General features: G+C 38.1%; 1 protein-coding gene and 2 long non-coding RNA genes across 9 annotated transcripts in view; 2 read left to right on the plus strand and 1 right to left on the minus strand.

Annotated features, from left to right (window-relative positions):
• The window catches only part of LOC138003822 (beta-1,3-galactosyltransferase 5-like), a 170,785-nt gene that overhangs the window by 44,778 nt on the left and 103,507 nt on the right, over positions 1-22,500 (minus strand). For 2 of the 7 annotated variants that reach the window (XR_011123674.1, XR_011123676.1), the window contains one exon: positions 13,338-14,680. The exons of the other annotated variants lie outside the window; for them this stretch is intronic. The gene's annotated coding sequence lies outside the window, so the exon portion shown is untranslated. Of the gene's footprint in view, positions 1-13,337; positions 14,681-22,500 lie in introns of those variants that run through there. 7 annotated transcript variants of the gene reach the window in all.
• LOC138003825 (uncharacterized) overlaps positions 1-22,500 on the plus strand; it is a 176,124-nt gene that overhangs the window by 7,534 nt on the left and 146,090 nt on the right. The gene's annotated exons all lie outside the window — the stretch shown is intronic.
• LOC138003824 (uncharacterized) overlaps positions 7,621-22,500 on the plus strand; it is a 32,496-nt gene continuing 17,616 nt past the window's right edge. The window contains exon 1 of the long non-coding RNA XR_011123677.1: positions 7,621-7,805. This is a non-coding gene — a long non-coding RNA (uncharacterized lncRNA). The remainder of the gene's footprint in view (positions 7,806-22,500) is intronic.

Genomic DNA, 22,500 nt, shown 5'->3' on the forward strand with positions numbered 1-22,500 from the left:
TAAATTCAATGTAAAAGCCGTTGTACCTGGTTGCAAACGTATGAAAAGACTAGCATAGGTTTAAAACACAAGTTTCGTTAACAACGAGTTTCCCGCCAATCTCGTCCCCAGAGTCTGCTTTTCTTTTGGTCAGAACCAAGAACACAGACTAAGGACAAATTCAAAGCAGGGGAAGTCCGCAAATCACGGACTCCTGGCTTGTCTTCGAAATCGAAATTTGAAAGAACAGCGGTTGTCAACGTTTACAAAAGGGAGCTTACGAAACGACGACGCCGACTGCATCGACGACGCTACAAAACAATAGGTTTAGTGAGCAAAAACAATGGTTCTGCACGCTCTGCACGTGCGTTTTACATTTTTGTACATTTCTTTGCTGTCATCTTTTAAATGACGACGTGAAATGACCAATTTCAAGGTTCTGTGGAGGACGTTAGCACAGGACGATGAATTTTCAGTTCTCTCTCTACTCTTCCAGCCCACTCATACCAGTTTAATTCTTGGACAGTTACTACACATTTTGTACGCGAAACGACATGAAATAGTTTCGTAGTGATATGATTAACGCGAACTTGTATTTTTAAATGAAGTCCTCGTAGCCGTCGTCGTCCTCGTTTCGTAAGCTCCCTAAAAATGGACCTTAACTACGACTGCGTAGAAATTGGAAATGGCCATGCAGAGTCCGTGTTCTTGGTGCTAACCAAAAGAAAAGCGGAATCTGGGGACGAGATTGGTTTCCCGCTTGCTTGATGGTGTCATGGATTACGAATGTGCAGGTTTCGTGCTAGTAAAAGTCGTATTCAAATACATGAATCTTCGTCTATGGCAAGAAAAAAACATTTCGTTTACCTCCTTCCTACGGGATAAACTTCATTCTCGTCCGCAGAGTCCACTACTCTGGCTTCACTGGCGAAAAATGTCTGCGCATGAGTCGCGCGATATGCCACGTGACGCGTTTCCGGGACTATCATTGGCTCTCGTGAAAAAAACACTCCCGTGAAGAACAGAATAATGGCCGCCGTTTGAGAATCGGTAGCTTGTTGGTTTCCGTTCTTTTTAGAGCGATCAAGGCTAGTTTTAACGCCAGTTTCAAGTGGAATGTATTCTTAGAGAACGTCTATGTTGTGGAAGTCGTTTAAAAGTCCAATCCAACCAGCATCCTCGGAAAATTTGCTCCTGGAAAATTTTATTTCGTGGGAAAAGAGCTGCGAAACAGGTGAGTTTTTTGCGCAATTTTTAATGTGGAAAGTTTGTTGCCACCGGGTACAAAAAGTTACTGTAATGTGCAGAAAGGAGGATTCCTAAGGTTTCCGTTCATGTGTGAATTGGCTTGTACCAGGTGGCAGGGAAATGGCAATATTGTTCAACGTAAGGGTTATTTTTTTCTGCGTTACACCTTACGATCGGCACCTCTACATGAATGATCAATGATTCGATCAGATATGAATTTGGTTTTGAATGTGATTGTCTCATTGGGAACGTAACCCTAGTATCAAATATTTTAAATAGCTGCTTTTAAGGTCATTTATATTCCCTTTTCTGGTGAAGGTCTAAGTTATTATACTTTTTAGCAGTCACAACTCAACGATCCTTGCGTTCAAGTAGTTACCAAGTTATGGATTTGCAATCAATTTGAGTTTAAAATCAAAATCAAAATCCATGTTAGTTAAAATAATGTTTGGAAGAACAAAAGTGTAGGTACAGATGTATATAGGTATCTATAGATTGAGCTTTTTTTTGCTATTGTTTTCTGGAAGCATTAATGATGTAATTTTGGTTTTAGGGGACTGTTATGTGTTGTTGGATCAAGGAAATTCTGTTTTGAGTCAAGTATGGTTGACAGTGGATAGTTGTTCCTGAAAAGGCTGAAAGGAAGCTTTATTGCCTTGGACTTTTTTTGGTTACACCCCACATGTTTGTTCTTTTCTTACACGGCAAAATTTATTAATGTATTATGTGATTTGGAGCTGCAGCTAGAAACAGTGTCCCATGCATAAGGTCTCATTGGGGTTGATGGCAGTAAAATAATTTTGGTAAAAAATATGTTTAGAGTTTTTATCATAACTTCTCATCTTGGTCCTGCTGGACTTCAAACATGCTCTACCATTTTGCACAAGGAACTTGTCAATCAACCGTTACCTTTTGGTGTATTTGCAATATGATATTTTGGATAGCAGTTGATTTTTTCTTATCCCTTATGTGTAGATATCCTATGTCTGTCACATAGTTAGTTTTAAGCTTTTATTTCCTGTAGTGTATCTTTATTATAGTTAGCACATGACCCCACAAGCATGTGTTATTGCTTTAATAATGATTGTGTTTGAATAAAGGATATTGTTGTCTTGTCTTGTAGATAATGCAAAACAGCCTCAGTTGTATTTGCATTATTTCTGAATTTTACTTTTAAAGGGCAAACCATTAAAAAGTGTACAAAGTTTGCAGGAGTTCAGGAAAAATATTCAAAATATTCATTGATTTGAAGTTCCTGAAGCAGGTAAATCTTGAAGAGTTTATGCAACCATATTTGGAATATACGGCATTTCTTTTTGGGAATGTTCAAGTCCACAGAATTCATTTTCTTTATGTTGAGAAGTACTGTAAGACCGTTGACTCCATGGGGTTCCCCATTGACGAGTAAAATTGTCTGGTGTTAGACAGAGCAAAATACTCTGGCTTTAGACAGAGTAAAATACCAGGTATGGCCGGTTTAGGGGTGAAAGGGTTAAAGTGCGATCATTACTTTGACTTTCTTCATTTGAACCAAAACAAAGTGACTAATCATCACCTCCACCATTGCTATACAACGGCTTTGGCTTTTAGAACAAAGTATCAAAGTTGAAGCTGGTAGCTCAAGGAGTAAACTTTGCAAAAGAGTTAGGTTTAAAATACTTTTCTGGTATTTGAGTATTATTGTAGAACAAATTTGCATAATATCATTAAAGCCATTAAATCAATGAGAATCCAAACATGAGGATGCAGTTTGCTGTGGAGGGGTTTTTTGTTTTTTAATTAAACAACTCTTAAAGGTAACAGAATCTTGTTTTCTGGATGTAGGCTAAAGAAATCTGACCCCTTAGGGGAACCAGTTCTAAATTGACAAATGACTGGCATTTTACAATTCATAAGTAAAAGCTACTTGCTCGCTTACCAAATTTTTCTACAGTTCCATTCATTTCTCAGATTTATAGCCTTAAATGTACTGCAGCAACTCTGCCAGCTGTTTGGTCTCAGTATCATAAGCAATACCCCCTTGGGGTAGTTTTTTCACTTCACCACCATTGTTTAACCCTATCCAGGGACCAAAACAAGGATGGAAATTGATTACAGCTTAAATAAATTGGACCACTTTTTTTACTTCTTACACTTACTGCATTCAACTTTAATTTATTCATCTTTTGAAATGGTAAAAATGCTTACTATTATTTACAGCAATTGCTAAAGATTCATTGCATCTATTGTTGAAATATTTTTTACATATGAGTCTTAAGTATGAGTCAATGAGTCATGAGTCAATGAGTTAGTGTAGTTACCCTAACCCATAAAATGAAAGCTAAAATTTTAGAGAGTGCTTAGGCCTAATCACTGAAATGAGGGCTTAGGCTTGATCAATAAATTATTGCTATATTGACTGTGAGTCTCATTGACTCATGACTCATTGACTAATTGACTCATAAATCATGGGACCTCTTTACGTATGGAAAGGTAACAGGAGTTATTTCTGTGAAGACTTATCCAGAAAACTGCAACATAGGATTATGTCCCTTTCAAATGTAGCTTTGTATGCTTTTGCTCAATGTCTTTGAACGATTATTACGGAAATATGAAGTTATGGTTTTTCTTAAAGTTAAATCTAATGCAAGGGGATTAAAATTATTGAAGTAGCTGTGTTGCAACCAGAGTCCGCAAAGAGAGGTTAGATAATTTGTTGTACTGGAAGTACTTAGTAGGCCAGCGTGAAATTTGTGAAAAGTTTTGGAGGGTGGCACTGAATCACCTTCAACAAGTTTTCTAAACTTTGAAAATACCTAATTTTATATCCTCCTGCTGTTTTATTGCTGGAAGATAAAATCAATTCCTGATTAAGAATTTTTGTTGTCACACTAACCCACTACAATGTGGTGAAAGCATATTATTAGCTGTAGTAATATTTTGTTACAGTAAAATTCTCCCTGCTAGTAAGCTGGACTTCTGAATCAAATATTGTTGTTTTGGCTATTCAGAGTTAACCTAATCTATGTTTATTTCTATAATTTGGAGGAAAGCAAACAATTGGCATTTTGCTTCTAACAACTATAACAAAATATAATTGCAACTAAAAGGTTTCCTTCTAGTGTACCCATTATGAGGTGCTATGACATGGTTATTATTACTGCTAAATTCACTTTAAAATTTATTTTTGAACGACTGAAATACATTTCTTAATTTGCTCCTCGGTCTTAATACATTTTCCTCTATGGACCATTTGAATGGCAATTTTAACAACTTAATTTTGAAAAAAAAATGCTAAAATCTTAACATTTTCTGTTAGATGCGGGACCCCGCGGAAACAGTGTGTAACTATTTAGTTGGAAGAGAAACCATTTGGAAATTTAGTGGTATCTTTTTTGTTCCACTTTTGAAAAGATAAACGCATGACTTGAAATCAAGATGGTAATCCATCAGCTGGTAAGCTCCACAAACGAATTTCCACTCGAACATTAGCAACCGAGACTCGCGTTGACCTTGAAACTTTTAAAGAAATTTCCCTCGTAGCCCTGTTGGCTTAAAAGAGAATCTCGCTGGCATAGAAACGCACTATGCAGTCAACATTCGTTCGTTTTACTGGCCTGAAAAAGGGTCTTTTTCGTCGACGGAGATCTAATAAAATTGATATAACAAACACCGAATGGCAGCCATGTTTGATTTGAGGTATTGAAGTCACATGACAAGGCCTCGACCAATCAGACATTTTTCGCCAGTGAAGACTCTGGCAACAGCCAAAAATACGCGCAGTCGTGGTAATGGTATAATGTTGTAGCCGTTGACGACATTCTCGTTACCAGAGCCTCGGTTCTTTTGTCTACACATTACCCGAGAAACACTATGTAAGAGAACATGCGCCGTAGCCAAAAATTGGCTATTTGAACCTTATGGCGCCTGCTCACTCCTCTTGCTAATGAACACATTAATTATAGACGCTTTTCATTGTTGTTTACTAAAACCAATGAGAAGCCACTTTGTTTCAGTGTTCCCCAGAGCTCTTCTCTTTCTCAGTCATGTGCAAAAGAGGAGAGCTCTGGGGTCGAGATTGCCGTTGACGACCGGAAGTGCGTGAGCCGCGCACTTCCTGCTTTGGCTGTGGCCAGACGTGACGTGTTCTTGGTGCTGACTAAAAGAAAAGCGGGCTCTGGGGACGAGAATGGATAAACTTTTGACCAGCTCCCTGCGGGCTTGGTACAGTGTAACTCGCTTGGTAGAAGAAGTGCAGCGCATAATATTCACGGTTGGGATTGGAATCCCTTGCAAACATGGAATTTTTCGACCTTTTTTTGCAACTGCTTAAGGGCGTTGTCTACTATTGTTATTGCGCACAAGTTCTGCGCATCTCGAGATACTCGGGTTTCCTATCGGTGATGCTTATTAATACAGAGATATTTTTGCGCAGTTTAAGGAGGCTCGAAATAGTTTCTCGTTTTTTCAAACAAATAAACATATTCTGTCCTTAGATACAGTTAGGGCAATCATATCAAGACGAAATTTGGCCAGGGTATTAAGTACCTATCGTAGATTTCTCACATTATGTTTTCCTCCAAAATAATGTTACCATGGCAACGATATTAAGCATTTCTTTGAGCCTTAAAATCAACATATGTGGTCCTTTTTGAAGAAACGGGACGGTGAAATTTTCCCATTCATAGTTACCAGATAATGTTAGAAATACTCTCTAAAATATTTAAAATTCAACAAAATCTGTAAATCAGTTTTTCAGAAAAATAAGTTTTTTTGAATTGTGCCTCTAATTATTTTTTTCACCTACAGAATTTTTTTAAATTTGAAAGACAAACGGTTTAAATTAATCTAAGCTAACATGCAAAAAATGAAAAAAATTCACCGTCCAGAAGCAGAGATATAAACGAGTAAAGTTGCAAAATCAGGAAAAATTAGGGGGTTACAAGATCAGCATTTACGCATGCGTCACCCGCTCATTCGAGTCCGCGCGCGAGTGGAGCTACAGGTCTACACAAACGGATTTAAGTAACTATTAAACCGTTTAAGAAGAATTTTCGTAGTTTTCGTGAATAGGAGATGTCTATTTATATGCCATGTACATAGGAATTGGAGAAAGGTAAGCAAAATTAGCGGCATTTGTTTATTTCTGGTGACCCATTTAAATCATGAGCTGACGCAAGCAGCTTACGAATTGCGTGTGTGGCTTATGCGCGCGCGCTCAGCTGGAAACCCTTTAGAGCCTCCTTAAAACTATCCGGAGAAAGTAGAAGCATAACAGATAAATTAAAAATATGAGAAAGAGCTGGAGATATGATATTACAAGAACATTTAAGAAGTTTTGTAGGGCAGGAGTATAAGCCACAGGATATATTATTTGGTAAGGATAAAATTTCTTGTTTGACTTCTTCTGGTGTAATGGGTTTGAAAAAAAAGGAAGAATCAGGTGATTTCAATTTACTAAGATAACTCATATAGTTATAGCTGTTTAAGGAAAAAACCAAAAACAGCAGTAGACTAGCAACTTTTGTGGCATGATTATGGTGCTGAAGCAAGAATCCCCCTACAGGAAGGGGTTCCTCCACACTAACTGAAATAATAATCGCTAGTAAAGTGGGTAAGTGGGGGGAAACTATTGTGTGTGTGGATGGTGAGTTGAGGGAAAATTGTAGCCAAAGTTAGTCTGTAAAATGAGGAAGAGAAATTCACAAAGCAAAGTCTCAACCTGACAACGGAGTTAGCAAAACAGAACAAACTCTGTGTGAAAAGAAGAACTTTATTTTTAGAAACAGCTAGATAGTACATGTACAACAAAACTAAATCAAGTAAGAGGGATAAACAAATATTTGAACATGAAATTTATTCGTTCTTAAAAACTAAGAAATAATAATTAAGAAAAAAACCCTACATAAAACCTTCGTTCTTAAAAACACAGGAAAGGGCAGCTAAAAAACCCAAAGAAATCCCATGCTAAATGAAACGCAGGTGTATTAAATGAGGCAAATCTAACCAACCCGAAGGTAAAGAAAAACTGACTGCGACACCAGTTGGCTCGTAAATGGCTGCGGATCTTCAGGGGTAGAGCGCAACCGAGCAAGGGGGTTTCTAGTCCAGAGCCGGACCTCTACCCGACCCCCTTGTGCCGACTCAAGAAAGGAAAAAGAAAAGAAAGAGCGGAAAACCGGGAGAAAACAACACCAAAACCATGGACAGACTAACGCGCGACCAAAACTGCAAAGCCAATCAAGCAAAACTGGGACTGATAACACTAACCAAGAACACCCTTACCGGGTGTATAATAGGATAACTGAAGCAAAATTATAGTTTAAAATAAAGAAGAATGGATACTTGGTTACTTACATGGAAGAAAAAGCTGGCACAAATTTCCCTTCTCTCCAATTATTTGCAAAGACTCCAGCAAACGTCAGCTGTGCTTACGACAAAAGAATGCACACAGGGCCTGGGCACGAGAAATGCGAAGGAGTCGATCTGCGAACCAGCATGACAGGGAAAATGGACGATGCACTAAAAATACTACTACGAAATGGGGATTAGGAAGCCAAAGAAAAGGCAGATTGGCCCAGAAAAACATGGAAGCCCAGGTGAGATTGTGTTGCTATTGATACAGGGTGTACTGCAGGGGTATAATCATTCGTTCTTCGAACTGAATGGTTGCAGGAAAAAATCCCATCTGGGCCCGGTTGTTGGAAAGCCGATTTTAACTTAATCCAGGATTAGGGTAAACTTTTATTTCATATTTTTAACTTTTTGGTGATAGTTTCTTTTGCTTAATTTTGTTTTTCAAAATTGACTTCTTCTATTGTAACGTTTTGCCGAATATCAGCGTTGAACAACATTTGGGAGCACAGAAATAAACTCATTGGTCAACTTTTAATCTGGGATTAGCGTTAATCGGCTTTTGAACAACCGGGCCCAGGTGTATAAATCATCCGTTCGTTTGGATGGATCCAGGGAAAAATCCCATCAGATGTATAGATCACTTGTTTTTATGGATGGGTCCTGGGAAAAATCGCATCAGGTGTATAAATCATTCGTTCTTTTGGATGTCCCGGTTTTGTCGCTTTTGTTCGGTCGTTTCGGGTGGTTTCACCGACATAGCAAGCTGCACAGCCTGCACACGAAAATTTATAAACAACACATGATCGGAGTCCATTGGGGACAGGGTCTTTCAAACTAAAGAGGCTACCTACTTTGAAAGAGGAAAACGCTAACACGATGTTTGCATTATTACAATAGAAATGTGTTCGCTTGCTATGTCGGTGAAACCACCCGACATTTCAACACACGTGTAAGGGAACATTTGGAAACGGACAGGGCCTCACACATTTTCAAGCATCTGGAGAGCTCCTTAGCGTGTCGCTCTGCATGCTCCCGTGACAATTTTGCCATCATTGATCAGGCATCTTCGCGGTTTGCACCCAAAATCAAAGAGGCGTTGCACATATTTTGGGACAAACCAACACTTAACGCACAGGTCAAACACGGTAATTTGAAACTTTCTGTTTAATTTTGAATTACTATTGTCGTAGTCTTAATTACTGTCATTATTATTATTGTAATTTCTCTAGTATTTATATTTCACTGTAATTTATTGTTCAGTTCACACTGAAGATGGCAGAGGTAACTGCCGAAACATGTCTGTAAAACTCAGGAGTGTCGTGTTTTTCTTAAAATTAGTTTCTTCGCTGCTTTTATCTAGACTATTTTATCTGTATGCTGAGATTCTCGGGATGTTCTTCTACACTGAATTGAAATGAACAGAGTGAATTTCACAGCAGTAACTTGTATTTTCATTCACAGATTCAGTGATTCATTTTGAAAATTGTGTTAATGGGTACAGTGTACCCTTCAGGCAGAAAACGATGGGTCACAACTCAAATGCAATGGGTCAAAATTGTAACCAAGACAAGTTGTAGTTTTATTATTTTCGTTAGAAAGATGATTTATTACTCTCGACAACTCCTGCGCAGTCTCTGTTTTTGTGTACAAACCAGTCTTTGTAGCCAGAAAGCAGATAACAAACATGCAATAAAAAATTACAAGAACGTGCACGGGACAATCCCTCAGGACCTGCTGAGACATTTTGAAGTGCTTATTAAGCACTTTCTTAATAAGAAATGCAGGATCAAATTTGACTGTTTATTGTACGAAATGCTTTTCATAAGAACTTTAAAGCCAGATCTCAACGTGCAATCAGACTCTATTCGTGCAATAGCATTTTTATAATCTTCGCACCTTGTTATGTCAATTTTCGCGCCATATCGCTTTGAATGCTGTAATTTGCATGATCAAACATTTTTCCTTGATAATGGATGTAGTCACGACAACTCCGAAACGTTGGATTTTATCGTTCGTTCTTACTATTTTTTGTTTTAAGAAATCTCTTTTAATAGCCCTAAAAAAATAATACAGATAATAAGAGTTGTGCCATGCTTTTAGCATGGGTTCCATACGCTAAAATTCTCAGCCCAAAATAAGGAAACCCGAAAGTTAATACTTTATTTTGAAAAAATAGACATTGTCAAATGATAAGAACCGTTTGCATGCGAGGATGGCAAAAGGCGGCGTGGATGCAAATGGATTAAAATATGATTTTTTGAAATTTGTTAGGCTGAACATTATAAGTCAAACATTCAAGCTTGGCTAAGAAATTTTTATAATTAAAGTTTGACAAATTTCGTTGCAAGTTGTACCAAAATGGAAAAATGCTTTCTTTCATGAAGTTTAAGCTTTTAACAACTATTCCATAACTTTAGGGAGCAGTTTCTGCATTTTTTAAACATTTTGAGCAAAGACACCGTGAAACAACCTCCTACATTAAATTGGCAAAATGATATATTTCTTTTGAATGTAATCACTTAAAGGTTTGCCTATGACAAATTTCCTTTGGTTGTCCAGACACGTTTGAAAGACTAGTATACAAATTTAAAGAGACCCTTTTGTAAGAACCTGTTGGCAGATATTTGGCATAATTATACAAAACCCTGTTTAGCAAACTAAAATCAAGCAGGTTCTATATGTGAGTAACAGTTAAATTGCAATAAGCACTTTAACTGAGGAGTTTGACTTTGAGATTGCAAATATTTATTTTTCTGGTAATCAATACCTATATCTCCTATATAGAAATTAGGACCTTGTCAATAACCCACTTTAATCCTGAATTTCCAAGTATCCCTATGTTGCCAGACAAAAGAAAATATATATGTTCGTATATGCAGGCTTTTACTATTGTTTTTTTTTTCACTGACTAAGAAAACTTTGTTGGTTCTGGTCAGGCTGTGGTTTTAATTGTGAGAATGCTTCTGATGATCAGCTGTTTTGTATTGCGTTGGGTGCTTAATTAAGACATAGGTACTATTGTTCATACAATGTATGATTGTGTCAGCAATAACTGCTGTCATCAACACATTCATTGATAAAACAATTATTATTATTGTGACCAACAGCACTAATTCTTTTTTACTTAATTGGTAGATTGTTTACTTTTCCTTTTCAACAATCACAAATTATCTTTAGTCATACTTTGTCTCTGTACAAAGCCAAACTGAGTTAGGCTTGTGAAGATGGGCATGTCTTTACAAGTTTGTTCATTCTTACCACCCTCTCTCTTCCGTCAGGTTGAGTCAGGCTTGTGACGATGGGCATTCTTTGTTTGTTCATTCTTACAACTCTTTCTCTTCCATCAGGTTGAGTTAGGCTTGTGACGATGGGCATTCTTTGTTTGTTCATTCTTACGACCCCGGGCCTGAGACTCTTCCTTCAGTTTTAGTTAGGGCATTCATGGTTTGCACTGAGAACTTTGTTTCCTTTGTGGCCCTTTATTCAGTTGTCTATAAAAGTTTCAATTCTCCTTTAATGTGAATGGGTGCACATCCGTGTCAGTGGGAGGAAGATGCTCAACAGTTGTTCAGTCATGGTAACATTTAAAATTTTATTAAAATAATTATGGCATGGAGAAAGTTCATTCATTTTAACCAGTTTAATTGCTAGACCTATATGTCCTGCAGAAATTTTACTGATCTTGTTATCCATCCAGCTCAAGATGTGACTGTCATATTTGGCGAGTCAAGGGAATTTTTTTTTTAATTTTTCAGTTGACCTAGAAAGATATATGGCTAAATTTGTTGACTGCTCTGCACCATGATAACAAATAGATCTTAATTACTACCTCAAGCTGTTTCTTTTTGCCAAACTGCAAAAATGATCATGATAAATAAACATGTTTCAACTTAAGCGTAAGGTTTCTGCATCTAAGAATTACAGGGGCTCGAGTCTACTTTTTACAAATACTTACAATCACAGGATGCCCACATAATGTGTTTGACCCTTGGTATTTTTGAATTTAGAAGCAATGTATGAGAATAGCAAAAAGTTCCATATTATTGTACAATTCTGGGATAAATATTTGCATATAAGATGAGAATAATTTAACTAACCTTCATCCGAAATGTTCTGCTGTGTCGTTATTGTGGCTGCTAATGTGGCAAAATTTAGCCATTTCAAGGACGTGTGTTGCTCAGGTAAAAATTGCTACAATTTGCCATTTCCAGCCACAATAACAACAGCACATCATTTCAGATAGTTTATCCTCATCTTGTGTAAATATTTATCACAGAATAGTACAATAATAATTATGGAACTTTTTGTTATTCTCATGCATTGCTTCTAAATTCACCCGTTGTGTGTGTCCCCTGTGATAACAATGATTAGTGAGTCCATAGCTACAATGAGCGACAAAAGTGTTGAGACACTTGGCAGTAAAATTCGATTTTCTGCGTCTTCGATACATATTTCCCCCCCCCCCCTTTCCCCCAAAACAATGTTGATTTTTCTATTTCTTCGACTGCACAGACCACAGGGCCTACACAACATTGAATTGGGGGGCCGGGGGTATCAGAGAATTAAGACTAGATGCAAATAAAATAGAACAAATGCTTAAGTATCGAAAAGCGTCTTTTCCTAAGAGTGTCTGCTTTGGGAGTACCACCGGTAGTTTGTATTTCAACAATTACTTTATTATTTCATTCCTTTTTCGGAGAGAAATAAGGTGGAGATGACAACACCCTAAATTGGCGATGTCACGTACGAATGTCACGCGAGATCTCACCTGCAAAAAAGATGATAATTTCCTTAAATTTTTGTACTGATGAGTAAGCTTGCCATAATTTTCCCATGAGAAGAACCCAAATTCCGGAATAAAGCGATGGCAGGAATTTCAATTAAGTACTACGCCGGTCATTGTAAAAGAAACAAGTTTACTGTTTCAGACAATGAGCGACAAAAGTGTTGAGACACTTGGCAGTAAAATTCGATTTTCTGCGTCTTGGATAAATCCCCCCCCCCCTTTCCCCCAAAACAATTTTGATTTTTCTATTTCTTCGACTGCACAGACCACAGGGCCTACACAGCATTGAATTGGGGGGCCCGGGGTATCAGAGAATTAAGACTAGATGCAAATAAAATAGAACAAATGCTTAAGTATCGAAAAGCGTCTTTTCCTAAGAGTGTCTCAACTATGTTAACTAAACTGGTTGTATATTTACAAAAGGAGAGGAGCAAGGGTGGCACAGTTGGTTAGTGCGCGGCCTTGGTGCAGAAGGTCCTGAGTTCGATCCCCGGATCTCACATTCTTGTTTCGACTTCTTTCCTTTCAGTGTAGCCTAAGTAGCTTCGTCTCGGTGAATATTCACCGATAATCACTTCGCCTTCGGCGAATAATTGTTCAGTAGTATAAATAGGTGATTATTTCAAAAAAGAGAAAAAAAAAATTCAACACGAAATCATCTTCACTTACAGTGGCAAAACGACTACTGGCAGCCATTTTGTCCGTCGAGGTGATTATCGGCTGGTAATCCGAGATAGCGAGCCAATGAGAGCGCGCGATTTTGTATAATCACCTGTGTATTTATACTAAATACCCTTAAAACGAAACACTGATGGAACTGAGAGGGGGATAAAATGAGCGCACCGTCGGCTTCCTAGGAGAATACTCTCTAGAGAGTAAAGGAACTTCCACGTTAAATAACGTTGTACCTTTACCTTTACCTATAATAAAGTAACTTTACACGCTGAAATCTTAAACGTATGAGTAACTGAAGTCCCTTTTTCCTAGATCCAACCCTCTGCGGTCCAATCTGTCAGTTTTCAACGTGAGTAATGGCGGACCGATGTAAACATCCTTTGGATAAAATTCAAAGCTCAAAATTTTGCCATTCAGGAGTTGCGCAAACACACTATCAAAATCTGGAGAAAAACGGAAGGGATTTTTTTTATCATAGCACCACTTAAAAAATAAATAAGCAACAAAACAATTTCGCCTCGTAGGCACTTCAAATTAACATGTCTAATTTAATCGTCGAGTTTGAACGAGGAATGAGCCCCTAAGTAGGCTTGATTATCTTTGATTTCATGTAAACACGATGTATCAGGTTTATGGACGCGGAACTCAATGAGTCTCCCAAAACAGCACCCGAGGGAATTGTCACTTTGTCTTCTGGGATTTTTCGTAGGTGATCTTCAAGCTGTCGATTGTCATTGAATAAATCGCGACCCGTATTAAGAGGCTTTACCCCCAACTTTTCAACCAAAAGAGCTATGTAGGCATCCTCTACAGGAAATGGTTTGTTTACTTTAGATGCATTTACCACATCTAAGAACAGGTCCCGGGACAAAACGTAAAACGGTCCTCGACAATAGGTGGGATAAAAGACTTTGTCGTAGTCTTCCTTACTGACATACCACGGATTTCCGACTTCACGCCTAACTGCTGCATTTCTTTTCACAAACCCAGCATAGATTTTAGACGGGGATCTAAAATACTTCTCCAACCACGAGGCTAGCTCTGCTGACTTAACGTAGACATCATGATCTGCTTTCGCTATGAAGAGTGGTTTAAGGTCCAACTTTGTTACCCACTCATAAGAAAGCAATACTTTATTTGTCAAACCACGATAAGTTTCTGTTAAATTCACGCGCAGGATGTCTCTGTGAACTGTTGATTCCCTTTTGACGCCCTCGTCAATAGTAGAATTTCCGTCAAATGCCATCATGAAAAAATATGAAATAGTAATAACGTTACCCGAATGGGATCGAGAATTCGATCTGTTAACGTTAGTCGGAAATGTCCAATATGATTGTTTTGCCCACGTTTGCCTTAAGATTTCTCTCCTTTTCACTTCGCGCGGAATTGTATTGATGATAATTAGAAGAGTTGTGTTTTTCGGTAATTTTGGCAGAAGAATGTACACAGAATCCACTCGGTCAGGTTGCTCACTTGGTTGTAATCGTTGTAATTCATGGTTATTTTCTGGTGAAGTCATTGCATTTGTTCTCGGCTGAGTTGATGATTGAGGCGTAATTAAGATCATGGTGACAATTACCGTAAATAGGAGAAAGATAAAGGCCTTCAGCGCGCAGACTTTCACCGATACCATTTGTGGTTATTTTTTCTGGATGCCTGTAGAAAATGAAACACAATTTGATTGACGTGAGCAAGGCAATACTGGCTTAACATTAGCATAGAGACTATCTTATCTAGTTACCGAAAACTGAAAAAACCTGAATTGTGAATTTGACTTGATTTGTTTGTGTAGCTTCGTATAACGGACAGCTTTGGATTCTAGACGGGAAGGAGTACCAGTACAAATTTTGAACGTGCGAGATCTGGTAATAGTATCTTGTTCTCGTAGATTGTAACTTTAGGAAAGTTTGACTTTTTAATGTAAACAAAGGTACTGATCCAAGAGCAAGTTTTTTTTTAGAGTAAAAATCTCGCTATATTCACCAAAAATAATTAAATTCAATGTAAAAGCCGTTGTATCTGGTTGCAAACGTATAAAAAAAATAGCATAGGTTTAAAATACAAGTTTTGTTGACAACGAGTTTCCCGCCCATCTCGTCCCCAGAGTCTGCTTTTCTTTTGGTCAGAACCAAGAACACAGACTAAGGACAAATTCAAAGCAGGTGAAGTCCGCAAATCACGGACTCCTGGCTTGTCTTCGAAATCGAAATTTGAAAGAACAGCGGTTGTCAACGTTTACAAAAATGGACCTTAACTACGACTGCGTAGAAATTGGAAATGGCCATGCAGAGTCCGTGTTCTTGGTGCTAACCAAAAGAAAAGCGGAACCTGGGGACGAGATTGGTTTCCCACTTGCTTGATTGTTGCATGGATTACGCATCTTCCGAGGTTCGTGCTAGTAAAGTCGTATTCAAATACATGAATCTTCGTCTATTGCAAAAAACAACCCTTTCCGATCTCCTTCCTACGGGATAAACTTCATTCTCGTCCCTAGAGTCCACTTTTCTTTTGGTCAGCGCCAAGATCACTGACTCTGGCCACAGCCAAAAATACGCGCAGTCGTGGTAATGGTAGAATGTTGTAGCCGTTGACGACAATAGAGAGCTTTAGATTCTACGACGAGGACGAGAACGAGTACGAGTTTTGACTGCCCGTTTTTAGCGAAAATACTAAGGAAATTTATAACCCGTGCGTTTAATCTTACTCTTTGTTAGCAATATAGGTTGCTCAGTTATTCTTATTGCTAATCAAAAAATGCCAAACTGCTACCGTGTTGTTGACTTGTTTTGATTCGACGACATTTTTGCAAAATCTCGTACTAAAATGACGACGGCATCACGTTTTCCCGCCAAAATGACGCTGGTTTGCGCGCGCTCACTGTTGTCTTATGAGAAAATCTCGTACTCGTAGTCGTTCTCGTACTAGAATCTAAAGCTCTCTATTCTCGTTACCAGAGCCTCGGTTCTTTTGTCTGCGCATTACCCAAGAAACACTATTTAAGAGAACATGCGCCGTAGCCAAAAATTGGCTATTTGAACCTTATGGCGCCTGCTCACTCCTCTTGCTAACATGAACGCACCAATTATAGACGCTTTTCATTGTTGTTCACTAAAACCAATGAGAAGCCACTTTGTTTCAGTGTTCCCCATAGCTCTTCTCTCCCTCGGTCACGTGCAAAAGAGGAGAGCCCTGGGGTCGAGATTGCCTATGACGACCGGAAGTGCGTGAGCCGCGGACTTCCTGCTTTGGCTGTGGCCAGAGTACGTGTTCTTGGTGCTCACTAAAAGAAAAGCGGGCTCTGGGTACGAGAATGGATAAACTTGAACTGGCAATTTTGACCAGCTCCCTGCGGGCTTGGTACAGTGTAAGTCATATAAACTCTTGTTCTTAGGCCATCGTAGCTTCATTAGGAAAATAACACAAACAGCGGTGATAAACATTGTATTCCAACGCATTTTTATAAAACTTGACGTTTCGTATGCTAGTCAACACACATTTTCAAAAGTGACCGTTACAATTTTTAAAAACTATATATATATCGTAAACACGCCGCATCAACTCCTTTTTTCCATACAAAGATCGCTTGAATCGATCTCAGAGGTCCAAGGTCGTCTATAAAGCTGTCTGCTGGAACTGCGATGAATTCTACATTGGCAAAACAAAACGAAGACTCCACGACAGAAAAACAGAACATTTCAAGGCCCTATCTAAAAGTGACCATTCATCAGCCATTGCTGATCATGTGAAAACCACTGGCCACGATATAAATGGGACCACTTTGACATTTAGCGTCCGGAAAAACTGACTTTCACTGTAAAGTTAAAGAGACTTTGTTCATTCAAGAGCTAAAGCCTTCCCTTAATGTAAATATTAGTAGTGAGAAGATATTTGCTGTTTTAGCTATTACTTTTCATTATTGTAGACACGCTACTGCTGCAGATCATTTTTGTCAGTCTAGGTTCCAGACCCCTATTGTTTACGATATATATATAGTTTTTAAAATTGTAACGGTTTCCACTTTTGAAAATGTGTGTTGACTAGCATTACGAAACGTCAAGTTTTATAAAAATGCGTGGAATACAATGTTTATCACCGCTGTTGTGTTATTTTGAAGCAGGTAAATCTTGAAGAGTTTACGCAACCATATTTGGAATATATATACGGCATTTCTTTTTGGGAATGTTCAAGTCCACAGAATTCATTTTCTTTATGTTGAGAAGTACTGTAAGACTGTTGACTCCATGGGGGTTCCCCATTGACGAGTAAAATCGTCTGGTGTTAGACAGAGCAAAATACTCTGGCTTTAGACAGAGTAAAATATACCAGTATGGCCGGTTAGGGGGTGAAAGGGTTAAAGTGCGATCATTACTTTGACTTTTTTCTTCATTTGAACAAAACAAAGTGTGACTAATCATCACCTCCACCATTGCTATACAACGGCTTTGGCTTTTAGAACAAAGTATCAAAGTTGAAGCTGGTGGCTCAAGGAGTAAACTTTGCAAAAAAAGTTAGGTTAAAAATACTTTTATGGTATTTGAGTATTATTGTAGAAAAATTTGCATAATATCGTTTAAGTCATTAAATCAATGAGAATCCAAACATGAGGATGCAGTTTGCTCAGGAGGGGTTTTTTTTTTTTTTTTTTAAACAACCCTTAAAGGTAACAGAATCTTGTTTTCTGGATGTGTAGGCTAAAGAAATCTGACCCCTTAGGGGAACCAGTTCTAAATTGACAAATGACTGGCATTTTATAATTCATAAGTAAAAGCTACTTGCTCGCTTACCAAATTTTTCTACAGTTCCAATTCATTTTTCAGATTTATAGCCTTAAATGTACTGCAGCAACTCTGCCAGCTGTTTTTGGTCTCAGTATCATAAGCAGTACCCCCTTGGGGTAGTTTTTTCACTTCACCACCATTGTTTTACCCTATCCAGGGACTAAAGCAAGGATGGAAATTGATTACAGCTTAAATAAATTGGACCACTTTTTTTTTTACTTCTTACACTTACTGCATTCAAACTTTAATTTATTCATCCTTTGAAATGGTAGGAATGCTTACTACTATTATTACAGCAATTGCTAAAAAACATCTATTGTTGAAATATTTTTTAAATATGATTCATCCAGTACAAATTCACACAGTTTTTTTCTCCAAAAATGATCTAATGTTGAAATGATCATATGCCATTTTTTTCGAAAGTTGCGAAAATCCAAGCATCTTTTGTTGTTCACACCGAGTTGAGGGGAGTGGGTCTATTCCATTCACTGATGTGACGTCACAATCTACTTTGCATGCATGTTTACAAAGAGTTAATGCAATGTAAATCAGTTTGTGACGTCACATCAGGAATAGACCCACTCCCCTTCTGACTCGGTCGTGAACAAAAGATGCTTGGATTTTCGCAACTTTCGAAGCCTATAAATGGCAGAAATTTACAGCAATGTTTTCGAACAGGTGCGAAAATTCATTTTTGCATCTAATGTTGAAATAAAATTTCATGAGTCAATGAGTTAGTGCAGTTACCCTAACCCATAAAATGAAAGCTAAAATTTTCAGAGAGTGCTTAGGCCTAATCACTGAAACGAGGGCTTAGGCTTGATCAATAAATTATTGCTATATTGACTGTGAGTCTCAGTGATTGACTCATGACTCATTGACTAATTGACTCATAAATCATGGGACCTCTTTACATATGGAAAGGTAACAGGAGTTATTTCTGTGAAGTCTTATATCCAGAAAACTGCAACATGGGATTATGTCCCTTTCAAATGTAGCTTTGTATGCTTTTGCTCAATGTCTTTGAACGATTATTACGGAAATATGAAGTTATGGTTTTTCTAAAAGTTAAATCTAATGCAAGGGGATTAAAATTATTGAAGCAGCTGTGTTGCAACCAGAGTCCGCAAAGAGAGGTTAGATAATTTGTTGTACTGGAAGTACTTAGTAGGCCAGCGTGAAATTTGTGAAAAGTTTTGGAGGGTGGCACTGAATCACCTTCAACAAGTTTCTAAACTTTGAAAATACCTAATTTTATATCCTCCTGCTGTTTTATTGCTGGAAGATAAAATCAATTCCTGATTAGTATTTTTGTTGTCACATTAACCCACTACAATGTGGTGAAAGCGTATTATTAGCTGTAGTAATATTTTGTTACAGTAAAATTCTCCCTGCTAGTAAAGCTGGACTTCTGAATCAAATATTGTTGTTTTGGCTATTCAGAGTTAACCTAATCTATGTTTATTTCTATAATTTTGGAGGAAGCAAACATTGGCATTTTGCTTCTAACAACTATAACAAAATATATTGCAACTAAAAGGTTTCCTTCTAGTGTACCCAATATGAGGTGCTATGACATGGTTATTATTACTGCTAAATTCACTTTAAAATTTATTTTTGAACGACTGAAATACATTTCTTAATTTTCCCCTCGGTCTTAATACATTTTCCTCTATGGACCACTTGAATGGCAATTTTAACAACTTAATTTTGAAAAAAAAAATGCTAAAATCTTAACATTTTCTGTTAGATGCGGGACCCCGCGGAAACAGTGTGTAACTATTTAGAAAGAAATTTGCTCGTAAATTCTTGCTTGCCTACTTTTCCTAGGATTTCGAGACCCCTCGTATAATGCTTTTTTTGACCTTGAAAATTTTGGAAATTTAAAAGAAATTTTTTTCACCTCGCATGAAAAATTGAAAAAAGATGCCCATATCTATGCGTTTAAGCTCCAAAAACGTTTACACTCGAACACTAGCTCTGAACCGAGACTCGCGTTGACCTTGAAATTTTTAAAGAAATTTCCCTCGTAGCCCTGTTGGCTTAAAAGAGAATCTCGCTGGCATAGAAACGCACTATGCAGTCAACATTCGTTCGTTTTACTGGCTGAAAAAGGGTCTTTTTCGTCGACGGAGATCTAATAAAATTGATATAACAAAACACCGAATGGCAGCCATGTTTGATTTGAGGTATTGAAGTCACATGACAAGGCCTCGACCAATCAGACATTTTTCGCCAGTGAAGACTCTGGCAACAGCCAAAAATACGCGCAGTCGTGGTAATGGTATAATGTTGTAGCCGTTGACGACATTCTCGTTACCAGAGCCTCGGTTCTTTTGTCTGCACATTACCCGAGAAACACTATGTAAGAGAACATGCGCCGTAGCCAAAAATTGGCTATTTGAACCTTATGGCGCCTGCTCACTCCTCTTGCTAACATGAACGCATTAATTATAGACGCTTTTCATTGTTGTTTACTAAAACCAATGAGAAGCCACTTTGTTTCAGTGTTCCCCAGAGAATGGATAAACTTTTGACCAGCTCCCTGCGGGCTTGGTACAGTGTAACTCGCTTGGTAGAAGAAGTGCAGCGCATAATATTCACGGTTGGGATTGGAATCCCTTGCAAAACATGGAATTTTTCGACCTTTTTTTGCAACTGCTTAAGGGCGTTGTCTGCTATTGTTATCGCGCACAAGTTCTGCGCATCTCGAGATACTCGGGTTTCCTATCGGTGATGCTTATTAATACAGAGATATTTTTGCGCAGTTTAAAACTATCCGGAGAAAAGTAGAAGCATAACAGATAAATTAAAAATATGAGAAAGAGCTGGAGATATGATATTACAAGAACATTTAAGAAGTTTTGTAGGGCAGGAGTATAAGCCACAGGATTTATTATTTTGGTAGGATAAAATTTCTTGTTTGACTTCTTCTGGTGTAATGGGTTTGAAAAAAAAGGAAGAATCAGGTGATTTCAATTTACTAAGATAACTCATATAGTTATAGCTGTTTAAGGAAAAAACCAAAACAGCGTAGACTAGCAACTTTTGTGGCATGATTATGGTGCTGAAGCAAGAATCCCCCTACAGGAAGGGGTTCCTCCCACTAACTGAAATAATAATCGCTAGTAAAGTGGGTAAGTGGGGGGAAACTATTGTGTGTGTGGATGGTGAGTTGAGGAAAATTGTAGCCAAAGTTAGTCTGTAAAATGAGGAAGAGAAATTCACAAAGCAAAGTCTCAACCTGACAACGGAGTTAGCAAAACAGAACAAAACTCTGTGTGAAAAAGAAGAACTTTATTTTTAGAAAACAGCTAGATAGTACATGTACAACAAAACTAAATCAAGTAAGAGGGATAAACAAATATTTGAACATGAAATTTATTCGTTCTTAAAAACTAAGAAATAATAATTAGAGAAAAAAACCCTACATAAAACCTTCGTTCTTAAAAACACAGGAAAAGGGCAGCTAAAAAACCCAAAGAAATCCCATGCTAAATGAAACGCAGGTGTATTAAATGAGGCAAATCTAACCAACCCGAAGGTAAAGAAAAACTGACTGCGACACCAGTTGGCTCGTAAATGGCTGCGGATCTTCAGGGGTAGAGCGCAACCGAGCGAGGGGGTTTCTAGTCCAGAGCCGGACCTCTACCCGACCCCCTTGTGCCGACTCAAGAAAGGAAAAAGAAAAAGAAAAGAGCAAGCGAAAAACCGGGAGAAAACAACACCAAAACCATGGACAGACTAACGCGACCAAAACTGCAAAGCCAATCAAGCAAAACTGGGACTGATAACACTAACCAAGAACACACTTACAGGGTGTATAATAGGATTACTGAAGCAAAATTATAGTTTAAAATAAAGAAGATGGATACTTGGTTACTTACATGGAAGAAAAAGCTGGCACAAATTTCCCTTCTCTCCAAACATTTGCAAAGACTCCAGCAAACGTCAGCTGTGCTTACGAATTCAAAGAATGCACACAGGCACCTGGGCACGAGAAATGCGAAGGAGTCGATCTGCGAACCAGCATGACAGGGAAATGGACAATGCACTAAAAATACTACTACGAAAATGGGATTAGGAAGCCAGGGATTAGGAAGCCAAAGGAAAGGCAGATATGGAAGCCCAGGTGAGATTGTGTTGCCATTGATACAGGGTGTACTGCAGGGGTATAATCATTCGTTCTTCGAACTGAATGATTGCAGGAAAAAATCCATCTGGGCCCGGTTGTTGGAAAGCCGATTTAACTTAATCCAGGATTAGGGTAAACTTTTATTTCATATTTTTAACTTTTTGGTGATAGTTTCTTTTACTTAATTTTGTTTTTAAAATTGCCTTCTTCTATTGTAAGGTTTTGCCGAATATCAGCGTTGAACAACATTTGGGAGTACAGAAATAAACTCATGGGTTAACTTTTAATCTGAGATTAGCGGTAATCGGCTTTTGAACAACCGGGCCCAGGTGTATAAATCATCCGTTCGTTTGGATGGATCCAGGGAAAAATCCCATCAGATGTATAGATCACTTGTTTTTATGGATGGGTCCTGGGAAAAATCGCATCAGGTGTATAAATCATTCGTTCTTTTGGATGTCCCGGTTTTGTCGCTTTTGTTCGGTTGTTTCGGGTGGTTTCACCGACATAGCAAGCTGCACAGCCTGCACACGAAATTTATAAACAACACATGATCGGAGTCC

Source organism: Montipora foliosa, chromosome 5 (assembly GCF_036669935.1).
Source record: "Montipora foliosa isolate CH-2021 chromosome 5, ASM3666993v2, whole genome shotgun sequence".
Lineage (NCBI taxonomy): Eukaryota > Metazoa > Cnidaria > Anthozoa > Scleractinia > Acroporidae > Montipora > Montipora foliosa.